At 37.5% G+C, this 15,101-nt stretch overlaps 1 protein-coding gene across 1 annotated transcript in view; it reads left to right on the top strand.

Moving 5' to 3' along the window:
- The window catches only part of RSF1 (remodeling and spacing factor 1), a 170,100-nt gene that overhangs the window by 42,766 nt on the left and 112,233 nt on the right, over positions 1–15,101 (top strand). The gene's annotated exons all lie outside the window — the stretch shown is intronic.

Here is a 15,101-nt window from a genome sequence, read left to right as displayed (position 1 = left end):
TATGTGTAGACAGAGCCAAATTACTTAAAAAGTAAAATGTCCAAAGACCTTTAGGTCAGTATGGAAGGCTTCCAAGTTAACAATAGGCCAAACCTATCCTTAATGAGAACAACCTGGGTAATCAGAAAATGATTGCTTTAGGATAAACCCTATTAAGGGCATGACCATTCAGGGAAAATTGTCTGGATGGAATTGCATCCAGACTTTTGAGATCCACACAATTTTGTGAGGGGTGGGGGGTGATATTTTGAACTCTAACATACTAGAATATTAGGTTGCATTTTTAGGCGATTGAAAACCTGTAATTTTCTTATCGTCTTTTTAAAAATGTATGTTTATGTATACATGTATTTTCATACCTGCTTTTGCAGGCGTGTGCATATGATTGTAGAGTGCTATGAAGAGAGGAACCATCAGGGAACAGGAGTTGCTTGTTCTTATCATAAAAAATCACATGTGCTGTTTCAGTTATCTTTGCTGCGTAACACACCACTCTAAATTAAGTGACATAAAACAATAATCATTTTAATCAGCTCAGTGACTCTCTGGGTTGGGAATTTGGAAAAGGTCACTTTCACTGTACTCTGTTCGTTGAAGCAACCCCAGTTCTCCCAAGGTTCAGGGAGAGGAGGCATAGACCTGAACGCTCAGCAAGTGGTAGGAGTGTCTTAACATTTGAAAAGCCCAATATGAGATGAGATATATTTCAATATTTTTGCACAAGTTTGAAACCCTGGAAAGTTGGCTCAGCATTTCAAAAATTTGATGCTGTGTGATTTTCTAAAAGCCTTGATTTATATTTAATTAAACCTCTGAACTATATTAAACTGTGGATAATAAATGAGCAAAGTTTTAACTGTTTAAAGTCCTTTTAAACATACCAGTGGGGCAGGGGGTGGATACCAGTGAAGTTGCTGCTTTGCCTTTAACAAAATATTTATTAACAATCTAGGTCTGGACCTTAAAAAGAGGTGCTAGAATTTCAGGACAGTAGTTTTTAACATAACATTTTAAAGGGTGTAGTTGTTTGTAAATCTGTTTATTAAAGTGGGTTGGTTTGTTTTGTATATGTTCTGAGAACTGAGGTAGAAATATCTTGTATACTAATCTCAACTCTACTGTTAACAAAATTTGGGTCCACGGATAATCTCCTTTTGCCCCCTTGTATCTCAGTTTCTTCATAAAATGTGATAATTGGGACAAGATGATTTTATAAACGCCTTTAGTTTTATGGTCATAACTGCAGGTTCTAGCTCAATTTTTTTGAATTGAGATACATTCACATAACATAAAATTTGCCCTTTGAAAGTGTACAATTCAGTGTTTTTAGTATATTCACAAGGTTGTGCAACCATCACCAGTATCCAAACCAGAACATCTTCATCGCCCCAGAAGAAACCTCATACCCTTTAGCAACCACTGATCTGTTTTCTGAGTCTATGAATTTGCCTATTATGGAGGTTTCATATAAATGGAACCAGAATTTGTAGTAGCCTTTGTGTCTGGCTTCTTTCACTTAGCAAAATGTTTTCAAGGTTCATCTGTGTTGTAGCATGTACCAGAACTTTGTTCGTTTTTATGCTTGAATAATATTCCATTGTGTGGTTAATATTACATTTTATCTGCTTATCAGTTTATGATATTTGCCTTGTTTCTACCTTTTGGCTATTATAAATAGTACTGCTATGAACATTTGTGTACAGATTTTTGGGTAGACAGGTGATTCAATTTTTTGAGTATATATCTAGGGTAGAATTGCTGGGTTATATGGTAATTCTTTGTTTAACTTTTTGAGGAACTGCCAGACTGTTTCCAAAACAGCTCTAACGTTTTTCCCTAGGAACCTATGAGGGTTCCAACTTTTCCACATCCCACCTTACCTACACTTATTATTGACTGATTGATTTTAGCCCTCCCAGTGGGGATGAAGTACTATCTCATTATGGTTTTGATTTACATTTTCCTTATGATTAAAGGATGTTGAACCTTCTTTTCATGGGCTTGTTGGACTTTGTGTGTATCTTCTTTGGAAAAATGTCTTTTCACATCCTTGTCCATTTTTTAATTGGTTGTCTTCTTGTTTTTGAGTTTTTAAAGTTTTTTTTAATATATTCTGCATACTAGACCCTTACCAGATATATGGTTTGCAAATATTTTCTCCCATTATGTGTGTTGTCTTTTCAGTTTCTGTGTAATATCTTTTGATGCATGGAAGTTTTCATTTTGATTAAGTCCAATATTTTTCTAATGTGGCTAGTGCTTTGGTGTCATATATAAGAAACCGTTGCCCAAGCCAGGTCATGAAGATTTAATTCTATATTTTGTTTTAAGAGTTTGTAGTTTTAGTTCTTAAATTTAGATCTATAACCCATTTAATTTTTGAATATTCTCTCAGATAGGAGCCCAACTATATTCTTTGCACATAGATATCCATTTGTTCTATTACCATTTGTAAAAAACATTCTTTCCCTCACTGGATTGCCTTGACATCCTTGTAGAAAGTCAATTGACCATAAATGTGAGAGTTTATTTCTGAAGTTTTCATTCTGTTGACTTACATGTTGTTATTTATGCTGGTACCATATAGTCTTGATTACTGCAACTTTGTGGTAAATTTTGCAATTGTTCATCTTTTCCAAAATTGTTTTGGCTGTTCTGCATCACTTTCATTTCCTTATGAGTTTGAGGATCAGCTTATCAGTATCTGCAAAAATGCCAGTTAGGATTTGCATAGGGATTGTATATAATCTATAGATAAATTTGGGGAGTATTGGCTTCTTGACAGTAGTAAGTTTTCTGATCCATGAAAATAGGATGTCTTTCAAAATATGTAGGTCTTTAATTCCTTTCAAAAATGTTTTGCAGTTTTCTGACTCCAGTCTTATACTTTTGTTCAATTTATTCCTTAGCATTTTGCTGTTTTTGAGGGTATTGTAAATGGAATTTTCTTAATTTCATTTTCATATCATTCACTGCTATTGTGTAGAAATATGACTAATGATTATATGTTGATCTTGTATGTTGCAACTTTGCCAAACTCATTATTAGCTCAAATAGCGTTTTTTGTGAATTCTTAAGATTTTCTATATACAAGATTATGTCATCTGCAAACATAGATAGGTTTACTTCCCCCGTTTCAATCTGGATACGCTTTATTTCTTTTTCTTGCATAATTGCTTTGCTGGAACCTCTGGTACACGGTTGAATAGAAATGGTGAGAGCAGACATCCTTGTCATGTTCCTGATCCTAGGGGGAAAGTTTTCAGCCTTTCAACTTTTAGTATGGTGTTATTTGAGGGTTTTTCATTGATGTCCTTTATCAGGTTGAGGGAATTCTCTTCTTTTCCTAATTTGTTTAGTGTTTTTATCATGAAAGCTGTTGGATTTTGTCAGATGTTTTTTCTGCATCTATTGAGTTAACCACACAAATTTTGTCCTTTATTCTATTAATGTGGTATATTACATTGATTAATTTTCATATGTTGAAACCTTGCAATCCTGTAACCAATCCCACTTGGTCATGGTCCGTAATCATTTTTATCTGTTGCTAGATTTGGTTTGTTAATTTATTTTTGAGGACTTTTGTGCCTATGTTCATAAGGGATATCCGTATTTTTTTTTTTTTTTTTTCTTGAGGTGTCTTTGTCTGGTTTTGCTATCTTGGTAATGCTGGCCTCTTATGTTGAATTGAGAAGTGTTTCCTCTGCTTTTGTTTTTTTGCAAGTGTTTGTGAGGTATTTATTAGAATTTAGCAGGGAAGCCAGGTGCACTTGGGCTTTTCTTTGTTGAAAATTTTTGTTTGTTTATTCAGTCTCTTTAATTGTCATTGATTTATTCAGCTTTGTATTTCTTCTTGTGTCAAGTTCAGTAGTTTGTGCCTTTCTAGGAAATTGTCCATTTTATTAGCTTATCTAATTTATTGGCATACAGTTGTTCATAGTATTCACTTATAATTCTTTTTACTTCTGCAAAGTCTGTAGTAATGTTCCTTCTTTCTTTCCTCATTTTACTGATTTAGTGTTCTCTTTTTTCCTGGCCAGTCTAGTTAGAGGTTTGTAAAATTTTATCTTTTTAAGGACCAACTTTTGGTTTAATTGAATTTCTGTTTTTCTTTTTTTTAATTTATTTATTTTTGGACACGTTGGGCCTTTGTTGCTGCGTGCAGGCTTTCTGTAGTTGCAGTGAATAGGGGCTACTCTTCGTTGTGGTGCGTTGGGCTGCTCATTGCGGTGGCTTCTCTTGTTGCAGAGCATGGGGCTCTAGGCGCGTAGGCTTCAGTAGTTGTGGCTCGTGGGCTCTAGAGTGCGAGCTCTAGAGCGCAGGCTCTAGAGTGCTGGCTCAGTAGTTGTGGCGCACCAGCTTAGTTGCTCTGCGGCATGGGATCTTCCCGGACCAGGGCTGTAACCTGTGTCTGTAGCATTGGCAGGTGGATTCTTAACCACTGTGCCACCAGGGAAGTCCCTACTCTTCTTTTCTAACATGGAAGTTTAGGTTATTAATTTGAGGTATTCCTCTTTTTCAATATAGGCATTTTCAGCTATTGCATCTACTCCCTGCTTAGTTACATTTAATAAATTAGTATGTTCTCTTTTGTTTTCATTCATTTCTAAGTATTTTCTCTTTTCCCTTGTGATTTCTTTTTTGACCCGTTGGTTATTTAGTAGTGTGTTGTTTCCACATGTTTGTGAATTTCCCCAATTTTTTCCTGTTTTTGATTTCTAATTTCATTCCATTGTGTAGGAGAACATACTTTGTTTGATTTTGATCCCTCTAGTTTTGTTGAGACTTTTTTTGCCCTTACTTAACATATATATCCTTCTTCAATATTAAAAAATAATTTTTCTACTTAGATATTTATAGAGATTTGCTAACTTCATATGTATATTTACAGTCCTTTTTTTCCTGTTTTTTAAGACTTTCACTGCCCTGTAAATACACTCTTATGTATAAATGTGTATTTTTCCCTTATCCTTTTTTGATATGCTAAAGTCTCTACTATTTTAGTAAAGAACTGTAAACTCTCCATTAACTCTTTATTTCCCTTCAGCTGCCACCCATCTGCTCTTCTTCCCCTTTATATTAGTTATTTATTGCTTTCATGACAACTTATCCCCAAACTGAGCAGCTTAAAACAATGAACATCAAACATTTATTATCTCATAATTTTTTTGTGTTAGGAATCTGGCTCAGTGTCTGTCATTAGGCTGTATGTAGTCAAGCTGTCAGCTTGCCTTGCAGTTTTCTCTGAAGGCTCAACTGGAAGAGGATCCACTTCCAAGCTCAGTCACATAGCTGTTGACAGGATTGGATTCCTTGTCATGGCTTTTTCATAAGGCAGCTTAAAATATTGCAACAGAGCCAGGGAGTGAGAGAGAGTGCCTGAGATGGAACTCATGGTCTTTTTGTAGCCAGATCTTGGAAATGACGTACTATCACCTTTGCCATATTTTATTTGTTAGAATGAAATCACTAGATTTGGCTCATAACCAAAGCGGGTAGGGTGAAGGAACAAGGGAGGGAATGACATAAGGGGAATGAATACCAGGAGGTGAAGATCATTATGGGCCACGTAGAAGCTATCTATCTTAAAAACCTCTTGAAATAATTTTCTTTATTTGCTAGTCTCTTTCTTTACCTCCCATTTACTCCTTAGTCCATTGAAAATTTCCTCCTCTGCATAATTCCATTCCAATAAAATTTCTTTTTCAGTTCAAGCGTTTGAATAGTGTCACTTATTACTAAATTCAAGTGACACTATTTATTACATATCTTCCCAGTTTCTCTACATGTTCTTTCCTTCAAACATTCTTCTTTTGCCTTCTTTCCTACAGTACTTTCCTGGATTTCTTTCTATCCCTAGTAGTCTCCTTTGCCAGATCTTTCTTTTTATCTAAGCTCCTGAAGGTTTTTGTACTACAGAGTTTTGTTTTAGACCCTCCTCTAGTCTCATTTCATATACTCTCCTTGGATTATCTTATTTATTCCTATGGCTTTAAACCCCATATGCCAGTGAGTCATATTTTCATCCTGAATCTTCTTAGTTCCAAGGCCAGTATACTCAATAACATAGTGAACATCTTTACGCAAAAAAAAAAGTGAATCTGTGTCAGTGTAGAGACTAAACTTCTGTAACAAAATGATTCCAAAATATAATTGCTTAAATAAGCAATAGCTTGGGACTTCCCTGGGGTCCAGTGGTTAAGACTCTTAGCTCCCAATGCAGGAGGCACAGGTTTGATCCGTGGTCGGGGAACTAAGATCCTGCATGCCCTACAGCGCAGCCAAAAAGGGGGGGAGAAAAGCAATAAGTTTATTTCTCTCTGTCATAACAATGACTGGTCTAGACTCTTGAGACAGTTGTGTTCCATGAGGTTATTCAGAGACCCAGGTTTCTTTTATTTCACTGTTGTACCCTAGGACATTTTGCTTTCCTGTGTTGTACAATGTACTTCAGCCTCAGAAAGGAGAAAGAAAGAAAGTTCAGGGCATGCAGTTTTCTTTTAATAAGCAAAGCAGAAGTTGCATATGTTACTTCTGTTATTCCATTAGAAACAACACAGTCACATGATTATACCTATTCGTAAAAGAGGTTAGAAAATGTCAGGTCTTCTTTAGTGGCCACAAACTCAGGAAAATGGAACAGGGTGGCCAGATTTATGTGGGACAACTGCACAATATTTGGTTCCCTTCCCTTTGGGAGGACTATACATCCCCCTGCTGGTAAGTTCAGGCATGGTCATGTGATTAGGCTTTGGTCGGTGAAATGAAGGAAAAGTGGTATAGTTACACTTTCTGGAAAAAGCTTTAAGGGCAATGTATATTCTTCATGTGTTTTATTACCTTTGCTATGATGACTGATAATTTTCTAGATAAATGCTGCTCATTTTGGGGGTGAAGATAATGGGCAGCAGAGCCACTACCAACCTGTTATCAAGATACAGTGTAACCCAGGAATAAATAAACTTTGTTGCTATAAACCTAGGTGTTCAGCAAACTATTTCTTAAGGGGTAAGATAGTAAATATTTTAGGCTTGTGGTCCTTATATTTTCTTTCACAACTACAATTTCTAAATAAATGAATATGGCTGTGTTCCAGTAAAACTTTGTCTACAAAAACAAACAGTCTGTGGGCCAGAGTTTGCCAGCCATTGCTGTAACTCATTGAGATTTGGGAGTCCTTTGTTACTGCAGCATAACCCTACTATCCTGACTGATACCCTTGGTTAAGTAGCATCAATACCACATACTTTCTCAAACCAGAAATATAAGTATCATCCTTGATTCCTTTATCATTTCCCAAACTAAATCTTGGCCGCTCTCTCTGAACTGTTCATTTAACAGATGATGATATTAAGAACCAAAGGGAGATACTTATTCTTGGCCATGTATCCAAGTTAGTAAAAGAGAACCAGAACTTGGATAGATCTGCTACTTTTATAGTGTTTTTTTTAATAGTCTAGAGTTTATTGTTCCTTGACTTAGTAAATGGTACTATTATATAGTCAGAGCTGCTGGTCACTCTGGACTTCATATCAACCAAGCCCTGTTTGATTTAGCCTTCTAAATCTCTCTCAACTCAGTATACTCAACCCTCTTTGTTTCTACCCTGCTTGCAGTCATTTTCTCTCACCTGGATTAATGTGGGAACCTCCAGATTGGTTTCCATATCTATTGCAGTTACCACAGTGAAAATGGTAGAGCGAAAATCTGAATGATCTTTCTCTTCTGTTTTACGCCCTTAATTATGACTCCTTGTTGTCTTCTGAATGGAAAATAAATTTTTTAACATGGGAACAAAGTTTTTTATGAGATGGGCCTTGCTATTCTTTTCTCTGGATTCTTTTCTTGCTGTTCTCTTTACCACATCAGTATGTACTGTGTGGTAGTACATACAGTACAGTAGTTCTGCCATGAAGAAATACTTTTGGTTTCCAGAATGGTCATGCTGTTTCTTGCTCCTTGCTTTTTTGTGTATAACTAAAGTAGGTCTTGCCCTTCAATCTCATCTTATCACCTTGTTTTATTTCATTCATAGAACGAAAAATCCCAAGTTTATTATTTAAGTCTGTCTCTTCCACAAAAACCAAATCTCAGTGAGGGCAAGGATTTTTGTCAATCTCTATTATATTCTTAGCACCTGAACCAGTGCCTAACACATAGCGATTGCTCAGTCAATATTTGTTGAATCAGTAATTGGATAAATGAACGAACACTGTCCTAGCAGAAGCCAGCCACATGAGTGTGTTTGTGTATGTATGTCTGTGTGTGTGTCTCTGTCTGCTCTCCTGTTCCCCTGCTTCCGCTCCACACCCCCCACACACATCAAAGTGCAAGTTCTTTGAAATCAGGGAAGTATGCATATTTTTCAGTGTTTTCATCTAATATTATGCCTTGCTAATTGTAGGTACTCAAGCATGTTAAAAGGATACTATTATGAGATACCAATTTTTAGCGCCTATGATTTTAGTTCTTCTAAGAGTACTTTTTTTTTTAGAATCTTTATTGAAGTAAAATTGCTTTACAGTGTTGCGTTAGTTTCTGATGTATAACAAAGTGAATCAGCTATATGCATACGTATATCCCCATATCCCCTCCCTCTTGCGTCTCCCTCCCACCCTCTCTTTCCCACTACTCTAGGTGGTCGCAAAGCACCCAGCTGATCTCCCTGTGCTATGTGGCTGCTTCCCACTAGCTATCTATTTTACGTTTGGTAGTGTATATATGTCCACGCCACTCTCTCACTTCATCCCAGCCTACCCTTCCCCCTCCACGTGTCCTCAGGTCCATTCTCTACGTCTGTGTCTTTATTCCTGTCGTGCCCCTAGGTTCATCAGAACCATTTTTTTTAGACTCCATATATATGTGTTACCATACGGTATTTGTTTTTCTCTTTCTGACTTACTTCACTCTGTATGACAGACTCTAGATCCATCCACCTCACTACAAATAACTCAGTTTCGTGTCTTTTTATGGCTGAGTAATATTCCATTGTATATATGTGCCGCATCTTTATCCATTCATCTCTCGATGCACACTTAGGCTGTTTCCGTGTCCTGTTACTGTAAATAGAGCTGCAGTGAACATTGTGGTACATGACTCTTTGCGTTATGGTTTTCTCAGGGTATATGCCCAGGAGTAGGATTGCTGGGTCATATGCTAGTTCTATTTTTAGTTTTTTAAGGAACCTCCATACTGTTCTCCATAGTGGCTGTACCAATTTACATTCCCACCAACAGTACAGGAGGGTTCCCTTTTCTCTACACCCTCTCCAGCATGTATTGTTTGTAGATTTTTTGATGATGGCCATTCTGACCCGTGTGATATGATATCTCATTGTAGTTTTGATTTGCATTTCTCTAATGATTGGTAATGTTGAGCATCTTTTCATGTGTTTGTTGGCAATCTGTATATCTTCTTTGGTAAAATGTCTGTTTACCTCTTCAGCCCATTTTTGGATTGGGTTGTTTGTTTTTTTGATATTGAGCTGCATGAGCTGCTTGTATATTTTGGAGATTAATCCTTTGTCACTTGCTTTGTTTGCAAATATTTTCTCCCATTCTGAGGGTTGTCTTTTTGTCTTGTTTATGATTTCCTATGCTGTACAAAAGCTTTTAAGTTTCATTAGGTCCCATTTGTTTATTTTTGTTTTTATCTCCATTTCTCTAGGAGGTGGGTCAAAAAGGATCTTGCTGTGATTTATGTCATAGAGTGGTCTGCCTATGTTTTTCTCTAAGAATTTTATAGTGTCTGGCCTTACATTTAGGTCCTTAATCCATTTGGAGTTTATTTTTCTGTATGATGTTAGGAAGTGTTCTAATTTCATTCTTTTACATGTAGCTGTCCAGTTTCCCAGCACCACTTATGGAAGAGGCTGTCTTTTCTGCATTGTATACTCTTGCCTCCTTTATCAAAGATAAGGTGACCATATGTGCATGGGTTTATCTCTGGGCTTTCTGTCCTATTCCATTGATCTATATTTCTGTTTGTGCCAGTACCATATTGTCTTGATTACTGTAGCTTTCTAGTATAGTCTTAAGTCAGGGAGTCTGATTCCTCCAGCTCCGTTTTTTACCCTCAAGACTGCTTTGGCTATTCAGGGTCTTTTGTGTTTCCACAGAAATTGTGCCGTTTTTTCTTCTAGTTCTGTGAAAAATGCCATTGGTAGTTTGATAAGGATTGCATTGACTCTGTAGATTGCTTTCGGTAGTATAGTCATTTTCACAATGTTGATTCTTCCAATCCAAGAACATGGTATATCTCTCCATCTGCTTGTGTCGTCTTTAATTTCTTTCATCAGTGTCTTATAGATTTCTGCATACAAGTCTTTTGTTTCCTTAGGTAGGTTTATTCCTAGGTATTTTATTCTTTTTGTTGCAGTGGTACATGAGAGCGTTGCCTTAATTTCTCTTTCAGATTTATCATTGTTAGTGTATAGCAATGCAAGAGATTTCTGTGCATTACTTTTGTATCCTCCTACTTTACCAGCTTCATTGATTAGCTGTAGTAGTTTTCTGGTAGCATCTTTAGGATTCTCTATGTATAATATCAGGTCATCTGCAAACAGTGACAGTTTGACTTCTTCTTTTCTGATTTGGATTCCTTTTATTTCTTTTTCTTCTCTGATTGCCATGGCTATAACTTCCAAAACTGTGTTGACTAATAGTGGTAAGAGTGGGCACCCTGTCTTGTTCTTGATCTTAGACGAAACGCTTTCAGTTTTTCACCATTGAGAACGATGTTTGCTGTGGGTTTGTCATATATGGCCTTTATTATGTTGAGGTAGATTCCCTCTATGCCCACTTTCTGGAGGGTTTTTATCATAAATGGGTGTTGAATTTTGTGAGAAGCTTTATCTGCATCTATTGATATGCTCATATGGTTTTTCTCCTTCGATTTGTTAATATGGTGTATCACATTGACTGATTTGCATATACTGAAGAATCCTTGCCTTCCTGGGAAAAACACCACTTGATTGTGGTGTATGATCCTTATAATGTGTTGATGGATTCTGTTTGCTAGTATTTTGTTGAGGATTTTTGCATCTATATTCATCAGTTATGTTGGTCTGTAATTTTCTTTTTTTTGAGTATCTTTTTCTGCTTTTATTATCAGGGTGATCATGGCCTCATAGAATGAGTTTGGGAGTGTTCCTCCCTCTGCTATATTTTGGAAGAGTTTGAGAAGTATACGTGTTAGCTCTTCTCTAAATGTTTGATAGAATTTGCATGTGAAGCCATCTGGTCCTGGGCTTTTGTTTGTTGGAAGAATTTGAATCTCAGTTTCAATTTCAGTGCTTCTGATTTATCTGTTTATATGTTCTATTTCTTCCTGGTTCTGTCTTGGAAGCTTGTGCTTTTCTAAGAATTTGTCCATTTCTTCCAGGTTGTCCTTGTTATTGGCATATAATTGCTTCTAGTAGTCTCTCATGATCCTTTGTATTTCTGCAGTGTCAGTTGTTACTTCACCTTTTTCATTTCTAATTCTATTGATTTCAGTCTTCTCCCTCTTTTTCTTAATGAGTGTGGCTAATGATTTATCAATTTTGTTTATCTTCTCAAAGAACCATCTTTTAGTTTTATTGCCCTTTGCTATCGTTTCCTTCATTTCTTTTTTATTTATTTCTGATCTGATCTTTATGATTTCTTTCCTTCTGCTAACTTTCGGTTTTGTTTGTTCTTTCTCTAGTTCCTTTAGGTGTAAGGTTAGATTGTTTATTGAGATTTTTCTTGTTTCTTGAGGTAGGCTTGTATAGCTATAAACTTCCCTCTTAGAACTGCTTTTGCTTCATCCCGTAGGTTTTGGATCATCGTGTTTTCATTGTCATTTGGCTCTAGGTGTTGTTTGATTTCCTCTTTGATTTTTTTCAGTGATCTTTTGGTTATTTAGTAATGTGTTGTTTAGCCTGTATGTGTTTGTGTTTATTACGTTTTCTTCCCTGTAATTTATTTCTTATCTTGTAGCGTAGTGGTCAGAAAAGATGCTTGATATGATTGCAGTTTTCTTAAATTTACTGAGGCTTGATTTGTGACCCAATTTGTGGTCTATCCTGGAGAATGTTCCGTGAGCACTTGAGAACAAAGTGTAATCTGCTGTTTTTGGATGGAATGTCCTATAAAGATCAATTAAAAATCTATCTGGTCTGTTGTGTCATTTAAAGCTTCTGTTTCCTTATTTATTTTCATTTTGGATGATCTGTCCATTGGTGTAAGTGCCGTGTTAAAGTCCCCCACTATTATTGTGTTACTCTTGATTTCCTCTTTTATAGCTGTTAGCAGTTGCCTTATGTATTGAGATACTCCTATGTTGGGTGCATATATATCTGTAATTGTTATATCTTCGTCTTGGATTCATCCCTTGATCATTATGTAGTGTCCTTTCTTGTCTCTTGTAACATTCTTTATTTTAAAGTCTATTTTATCTGATATGAGTATTGCTACTCCAGCTTTCTTTTGATTTTCATTTGCATGGAGTATCTTATTCCATTCCCCACTTTCAGTCTGTATGGGTCCCTAGGTCATAAGTGGGTCTCTTGTAGACAGCGTTTATATGGGTCTTGTTTTTGTATCGATTCAGCGAGCCTGTGTCTTTTGGTTGGAACATTTAATCCATTCACGTTTAAGATAATTACCGACATGTATGTTCCTATTACCATTTTCTTAATTGTTGTGGGTTTTTTTTGTTTTTTGTAGGTCCTTTTCTTTTCTTGTGTTTCCCACTTAGAGAAGTTCCTTTAGCATTTGTTGCAGACCTGGTTTGGTGGTCCTAAATTCTTAGCTTTTGCTTGTCTGTAAAGCTTTTGATATCTCCATCGAAACTGAATGAGATCCTTGCCGGGTAGAGTACTCTTGGCCGTAGGTTCTTCCCTTTCATCACTTTAAGTATGTCCTGCCACTCCCTTCTGACTTGTAGAGTTTCTGCTGAGAAATCACCGGTTAACCTTATGGGAGTTTTCTTGTATGTTATTTGTCTTTTTTTCTTTGCTGCTTTCAATAATTTTTCTTTGTCTTTAATTTTTGCCAGTTTGATTACTATGTGTCTCGGCATGTTTCTCCTTGTGTTTATCCTGTATGGGACTTCTCTGCGCTTCCTGGACTTGGGTGGCTATTTCCTTTCCCATGTTAGGAAGTTTTCGACCATAATCTCTTCAAATATTTTCTCAAGTCCTTTCTCTCTTCTCCTTCTGGGACCCCTATAATGCAAATGTTGTTGCGTGTAATGTCCCAGATGTCTCTTAGGCTGTCTTCATTTCTTTTCATTCTTTTTTCTTTATTCTGTTCCTCAGCAGTGAATTCCACCATTCTGTCTTCCAGGTCACTTATCTGTTCTTCTGTCTCAGTTATTCTGCTATTGATTCTGTCTAGTGTAGTTTTCATTTCAGTTATTGTATTGTTCCTCTCTGTTTGTTTGTTCTTTAATTCTTCTGGGTCTTTGTTAAACATATCTTGCATCTTCTTGATCTTTGCCTCCATTCTTTTTCCGAGGTCCTGGATCAACTTCACTATCATTATTCTGAATTCTTTTTCTGGAAGGTTGCCTATCTCTACTTCATTTAATTGTTTTTCTGGGGTTTTATCTTGTTCCTTCATCTGGTACATAGCCGTCTGCCTTTCCATCTTTTCTAACTTACTGTGAACATGATTTTTGTTCCACAGGCTGCAGGATTGTAGTTCTTGCTTCTGCCGTCTGCCCTCTGGTGGATGAGGCTATCTAAGAGGCTTGTGCAAGTTTCCTGATGGGAGGGTCTGGTGGTGGGTAGAGCTGTTTGTTGCTCAGGTGGGCAGAGCTCAGTAAAACTTTAATCTGCTTGACTGCTGATGGGTAGGGCTGGGTTTCCTCCCTGTTGTTTGTTTGGCCTGAGGCAACCCAATACTGGAGCCTACCTGGGCTCTTTGGTGGGGCTAAAGGCGGACTCTGGGAGGGCTCATGCCAAGGAGTACTTTCCAGAACTTGTGCTGCCAGTGTCCTTGTCCTCTCAGTGAGACACAGCCACACCCCGCCTCTGCAGGAGACCCTCCACTACTAGGAGGTAGGTCTGGTTCAGTCTCCTGTGGGGTCACTGCTCCTTCCCCTGGGTCCTGATGTGCACACCAGTTTGTGTGTGCCCTCCAAGAGTGGAGTCACTTTTTCCCCCAGTCCTTTCGAAGACCTGCAGTCAAATCCCAGTAGCCTTCAAAGTCTGATTCTCTAGGAATTCCTCCTCCCGTTGCCGGACCCCCAGGTTGGGAAGCCTGACGTGGGGCTCAGGACCTTCACTCCAGTGGGTGGACCTCTGTGGTATAAGTGTTCTCCAGTTTGTGAGTCACCCACCCAGCGGTTATGGGACTTGATTTTACTGTGATTGCGCCCCTTCACCCGTCTCATTGCAGCATCTCCTTTGTCTTTGGATGTGGGGTGTCTTTTTTGGTGAGTTCCAGTGTCTTCCTGTCGATGATTGTTCAGCAGTTAGTTGTGATTCTGGTGCCCTTACAAGAGGGAGTGAGTACACGTCCTTCTCCTTCGGCATCTTGAGGCAAATCCTCATTGTTTTTTCTTTATTCTGCTCCCTGGCAGTTATTTCTACCATTTTGTCTTCCAGCTCACTTACTGTTCTTCTGCTTCAGTTATTCTGTTGTTGATTTCTTCTAGAGTATTTTTAATTTCAGTAATTGTGTGGTACATCACTGTTTGTTTGCTCTTTAGTTCTTCTAGATCCTTGTTAAATGTTTCTTTTATTTTCTGCATTCTGTTTCCAAGATTTTGGATCCTCTTTACTATCATTACTCTGAATTCTTTTGGGGTCGGTTGCCTGTTTCATCTTCATTTATTTGGTCTTGTAGGTTTTTACCTTGCTGCTTCGTCTGCAACATATTTTTTTGTCATTTTATTTTATTTTATTTTTGATGGGTGGTGCTGTATTCCTGTCTTATTGGTTGTTTGGCCTGAGACGTGCAGCACTGGAGTTTGCAGGCAGTTGGATAGAGCTGGTTCTTGGTGCTGAGATGAGGACTTCCTGGAGGCCTCACTCCAATTAATATTCCCTGGGGTCTGAGGTTCTCTGTTAGTGCAGCTGCTTGGATTCGGAGCTCTCACCACAGGAGTTTGGGCCCGACCTCTGGACTGGG

This window comes from Neophocaena asiaeorientalis, unplaced genomic scaffold (genome assembly GCF_003031525.2).
Source record: "Neophocaena asiaeorientalis asiaeorientalis breed wild unplaced genomic scaffold, Neophocaena_asiaeorientalis_V1.1 scaffold363, whole genome shotgun sequence".
In the NCBI taxonomy this organism is placed as follows: Eukaryota; Metazoa; Chordata; class Mammalia; order Artiodactyla; family Phocoenidae; genus Neophocaena; species Neophocaena asiaeorientalis.
The sequence above is the reverse complement of the archived record's forward strand: the minus strand, read 5'-3'. Positions and strand labels throughout refer to the sequence as shown.